Below are 6,000 nucleotides of genomic sequence, written 5' to 3'. Positions count from 1 at the left end.
CCTTAGCAAGGTTTCTTTTCTTCTGATGTATCGGATCTAGATACTTGTATTCGTTACGCCGATATTCTGTGGAGAATGTTGAACCTTCTATGTTGAGCGTTCGAGGGATGGCAGTCATGTCTCCATATTTCCAGGCGAAGATATCAACATTGGCCTGTAGTAGCTTACGAAGCTTTATCTTTACTTCCGGAGGTAAAGAACTTCCGATGGTTACTTGTTTCTCGGGAAACAAAGGATTGATGGAGATCTTTTCTTCCTCTAGGTTTCCCTCATTGGTTTCTAGGATACACTCCCCCGGTCTCTCCTCTGTCTCCTTGATCGCCATGATCACCTTTTCACGATCATAGTGTAGTGACCCGAACTTTTCCATGTTTATATATATTAATTGAGATTGATGTTTACATGATTAAATGTTTCCAACATGTTAAGCAATCAAACTTGTTAAGACTTGATTAATTGAAATAGGTTTCATATAGACAATTGACCACCCAAGTTGACCGGTGATTCACGAACGTTAAAACTTGTAAAAAACTATATGATGACATATATATGGTTATATATATAGTTAACATGATATTATGATAAGTAAACATATCATTAATTATATTAACAATGAACTACATATGTAAAAACAAGACTACTAACTTAATGATTTTGAAACGAGACATATATGTAACGTTTATCGTTGTAACGACATTTAATGTATATATATCATATTAAGAGATATTCGTACATCATAATATCATGATAATATAATAATTTAAAATCTCTTTTGTTATTATAAACATTGGGTTAACAACATTTAACAAGATCGTTAACCTAAAGGTTTCAAAACAACACTTACATGTAACGACTAACGATGACTTAACGACTCAGTTAAAATGTATATACATGTAGTGTTTTAATATGTATTTATACACTTTTGAAAGACTTCAATACACTTATCAAAATACTTCTACTTAACAAAAATGCTTACAATTACATTCTCGTTCAGTTTCATCAACAATTCTACTCGTATGCACCCGTATTCGTACTCGTACAATACACAGCTTTTAGATGTATGTACTATTGGTATATACACTCCAATGATCAGCTCTTAGCAGCCCATGTGAGTCACCTAACACATGTGGGAACCATCATTTGGCAACTAGCATGAAATATCTCATAAGATTACAAAAATATGAGTAATCATTCATGACTTATTTACATGAAAACAAAATTACATATCCTTTATATCTAATCCATACACCAACGACCAAAAACACCTACAAACACTTTCATTCTTCAATTTTCTTCATCTAATTGAACTCTCTCAAGTTCTATCTTCAAGTTCTAAGTGTTCTTCATAAATTCCAAAAGTTCTAGTTTCATAAAATCAAGAATACTTTAAAGTTTGCTAGCTCACTTCCAATCTTGTAAGGTGATCATCCAACCTCAAGAAATCTTTGTTTCTTACAGTAGGTTATCATTCTAATACAAGGTAATAATTATATTCAAACTTTGGTTCAATTTCTATAACTATAACAATCTTATTTCAAGTGATGATCTTACTTGAACTTGTTTTCGTGTCATGATTTTGCTTCAAGAACTTTGAGCCATCCAAGGATCCATTGAAGCTAGATCCATTTTTCTCTTTTCCAGTAGGTTCATCCAAGGAACTTAAGGTAGTAATGATGTTCATAACATCATTTGATTCATACATATAAAGCTATCTTATTCGAAGGTTTAAACTTGTAATCACTAGAACATAGTTTAGTTAATTCTAAACTTGTTCGCAAACAAAAGTTAATCCTTCTAACTTGACTTTTAAAATCAACTAAACACATGTTCTATATCTATATGATATGCTAACTTAATGATTTAAAACCTGGAAACACGAAAAACACCGTAAAACCGGATTTACGCCGTCGTAGTAACACCGCGGGCTGTTTTGGGTTAGTTAATTAAAAACTATGATAAACTTTGATTTAAAAGTTGTTATTCTGAGAAAATGATTTTTATTATGAACATGAAACTATATCCAAAAATTATGGTTAAACTCAAAGTGGAAGTATGTTTTCTAAAATGGTCATCTAGACGTCGTTCTTTCGACTGAAATGACTACCTTTACAAAAACGACTTGTAACTTATTTTTCCGACTAGAAACCTATACTTTTTTTGTTTAGATTCATAAAATAGAGTTCAATATGAAACCATAGCAATTTGATTCACTCAAAACGGATTTAAAATGAAGAATTTATGGGTAAAACAAGATTGGATAATTTTTCTCATTTTAGCTACGTGAAAATTGGTAACAAATCTATTCCAACCATAACTTAATCAACTTGTATTATATATTATGTAATCTTGAGATACCATAGACACGTATACAATGTTTCGACCTATCATGTCGACACATCTATATATATTTCGGAACAACCATAGACACTCTATATGTGAATGTTGGAGTTAGCTATACAGGGTTGAGGTTGATTCCAAAATATATATAGTTTGAGTTGTGATCAATACTGAGATACGTATACACTGGGTCGTGGATTGATTCAAGATAATATTTATTGATTTATTTCTGTACATCTAACTGTGGACAACTAGTTGTAGGTTACTAACGAGGACAGCTGACTTAATAAACTTAAAACATCAAAATATATTAAAAGTGTTGTAAATATATTTTGAACATACTTTGATATATATGTATATATTGTTATAGGTTCGTGAATCAACCAGTGGCCAAGTCTTACTTCCCGACGAAGTAAAAATCTGTGAAAGTGAGTTATAGTCCCACTTTTAAAATCTAATATTTTTGGGATGAGAATACATGCAGGTTTTATAAATGATTTACAAAATAGACACAAGTACGTGAAACTACATTCTATGGTTGAATTATCGAAATCGAATATGCCCCTTTTTATTAAGTCTGGTAATCTAAGAATTAGGGAACAGACACCCTAATTGACGCGAATCCTAAAGATAGATCTATTGGGCCTAACAAACCCCATCCAAAGTACCGGATGCTTTAGTACTTCGAAATTTATATCATATCCGAAGGGTGTCCCGGAATGATGGGGATATTCTTATATATGCATCTTGTTATTGTCGGTTACCAGGTGTTCACCATATGAATGATTTTTATCTCTATGTATGGGATGTGTATTGAAATATGAAATCTTGTGGTCTATTGTTACGATTTGATATATATAGGTTAAACCTATAACTCACCAACATTTTTGTTGACGTTTTAAGCATGTTTATTCTCAGGTGATTATTAAGAGCTTCCGCTGTCGCATACTTAAATAAGGACAAGATTTGGAGTCCATGCTTGTATGATATTGTGTAAAAACTGCATTCAAGAAACTTATTTTGTTGTAACATATTTGTATTGTAAACCATTATGTAATGGTCGTGTGTAAACGGGATATTTTAGATTATCATTATTTGATAATCTACGTAAAGCTTTTTAAACCTTTATTGATGAAATAAAGGTTATGGTTTGTTTAAAAATGAATGCAGTCTTTGAAAAACGTCTCATATAGAGGTCAAAAACTCGCAACGAAATCAATTAATATGGAACGTTTTTAATCAATAAGAACGGGACATTTCAGTTGGTATCCGAGCGTTGGTCTTAGAGAACCAGAAAATTTGCATTAGTGTGTCTTATCGAGTTTGTTAGGATGCATTAGTGAGTCTGGACTTCGACCGTGTTTTCTTTAAAAATGATTGCTTAACATTTTTGTTGGAAACTATATATTTCTAACATATAAATATTATGTGATATATTAATCTCTTAACGTGTTTGATATTATGTGATAGATGTCTACCTCTAGAACAAGTCCCATTGACTCACCTAATAATAATGAAGAGTCAAATGTAAATTGGAATGATTTGTGGACTGATTCACAAGTTCCCGAAGAGGAACCGGAAGAAGAGTCGGAACCGGAAGAAGAATCGGAACCGGAAGAAGAATCGGAACCGGATGAAGAAATAGAACCGGTGGGGGAAATAATAAAACGGTTAAGTAAAAGAAAATCCTCAACCAACCGACCAAAGTTAATTATGGTCAATGGTGTTTCCGCCAAGGAAGCAAAATATTGGGAGGATTACCAATTCTCCGATGAATCGGATTCCGACGAGAATTCCGATGATGTTATAGAAATTACCCCAACTGAATTTAAAAAGGCAAAAGAAAATAATAAGGGAAAGGGCATAAAAATAGAGAAATCTAATTCCAACCCCGATGAACTTTATATGTATCGTCAACCCCCGAAGTCCTTAAGTTGTAACAATGACCCGGGAACCTCTAAACCACCAGGTTTTTCTAAACCAATGTGGACAACGACGGCTCGTATTAGGGGAACATCATATATCCCTAGAAACTTGGCAAAACGAACCAAAACCGAAGAAGAAGAAACGAGCGAGTCGGAATAAGATAGTTGTATTCGTGTGGTGTAATATATGGAATATAGTGTTCTTATGCTTTATGATATATGTAAAAATTGCTTGTATTAATAAGTATTTTTTTATGAATCTAACTCTTGTCTATTTTACAGTTTAAAAACACAAAATGGATAGACAACCCAATATTTTAAGAGACCTACCCGGAGACATGATTGATGAAATCTTGTCTAGAGTCGGCCAGAATTCTTCGGCACAACTATTTAAGGCGAGATCAGTTTGTAAGACATTCGAAGAACGTTCCAAGAATGTCTTGGTTTATAAGAGACTTTCGTTTGAAAGATGGGGGATATCACATTGGGAAACCCATAAGTTACGATGTGTTTACTTTGACGCATATATTGCGGGGAACCCAAATGCTATTTTACGCAACGGGTTAAGAAATTATTTTGACTCAATATATCCGAATATTGGACTTCGTGATTTAGAAAAAGCGGCTAACATGCAACATAAAGAAGCATGTTATGCTTACGGATTAGTAATGTTCGCTTCTCACCAAAGTGAGAACAAGAACATCGGGCTACAACTATTAAACAAAACGTTTCCACAAGTGACGGAGTCGGTAATTGGGGTAAGAAATGAGGTTTTTAGATTATTACGGGACTGTTGGACATTACGTAACCCTCGTCCCTTTGATGACGTTACAACACGCTGTCTTATCAACGGCCATAACGGTTATGTTGCACAAGACCAAGGATGGGAAGTAGTCCTAGTAAAACCAGAATGCATGACTTGTTTCTGGACGTATGAATTACGTGTCTTTATTGCCTTTGCTGAACGACTTGTGTACTAGCTAGAATTGTCTTCACAACTATCTTGTATCAAAGTTATTGTGTGCTATATTTCATACTTTATGTAAAATAAGCGGTATTGTAAGTTTGTAAAATATTGTATAAAAGTTTGAACGCGAAATATTATTATAATCAGTTTTTCATATAGAATTGTAGTAGTTGAATTGTATATTAGCTACTAAGTATGAACTTAACGGGTAGGTACTACCCGAATTTAAACTTATAAAACGCTAATATGAAGAAAAAGCTTTTATAAATGAGTTCATATTATGCTACGAAATACTATTAACTACTCTTAATATTCTGTATGATTAACTTGTTCCATTTAACTATTTTGAAGGAAATGGCACCGACTACTCGACACACCGTGAACATGAATGAAGAGGAATTCCGTACTTTTCTAGCTTCAAACATAGCCGCAGTACAGGCTGCGCTACATACCAACAATAACCTTGGATCTAGCAGTACAGGAAATCGTGTAGGATGCACCTACAAAGAATTCACTGCCTGCAAACCTTTGGAATTTGATGGAACCGAAGGACCGATCGGATTGAAACGGTGGACCGAGAAGGTTGAATCGGTGTTTGCCATAAGTAAGTGTACTGAAGAGGACAAAGTGAAGTACGCTACGCATACCTTCACAGGTTCTGCATTAACATGGTGGAATACCTATCTAGAGCAAGTGGGACAAGATGATGCGTACGCACTACCGTGGTCAGCATTCAAGCACTTGATGAACGAGAAGTACCGTCCCAGAACC

This window comes from Rutidosis leptorrhynchoides, chromosome 4 (assembly GCF_046630445.1).
Source record: "Rutidosis leptorrhynchoides isolate AG116_Rl617_1_P2 chromosome 4, CSIRO_AGI_Rlap_v1, whole genome shotgun sequence".
NCBI classification, from domain to species: Eukaryota; Viridiplantae; Streptophyta; class Magnoliopsida; order Asterales; family Asteraceae; genus Rutidosis; species Rutidosis leptorrhynchoides.
This window is presented reverse-complemented; position numbering follows the sequence as displayed.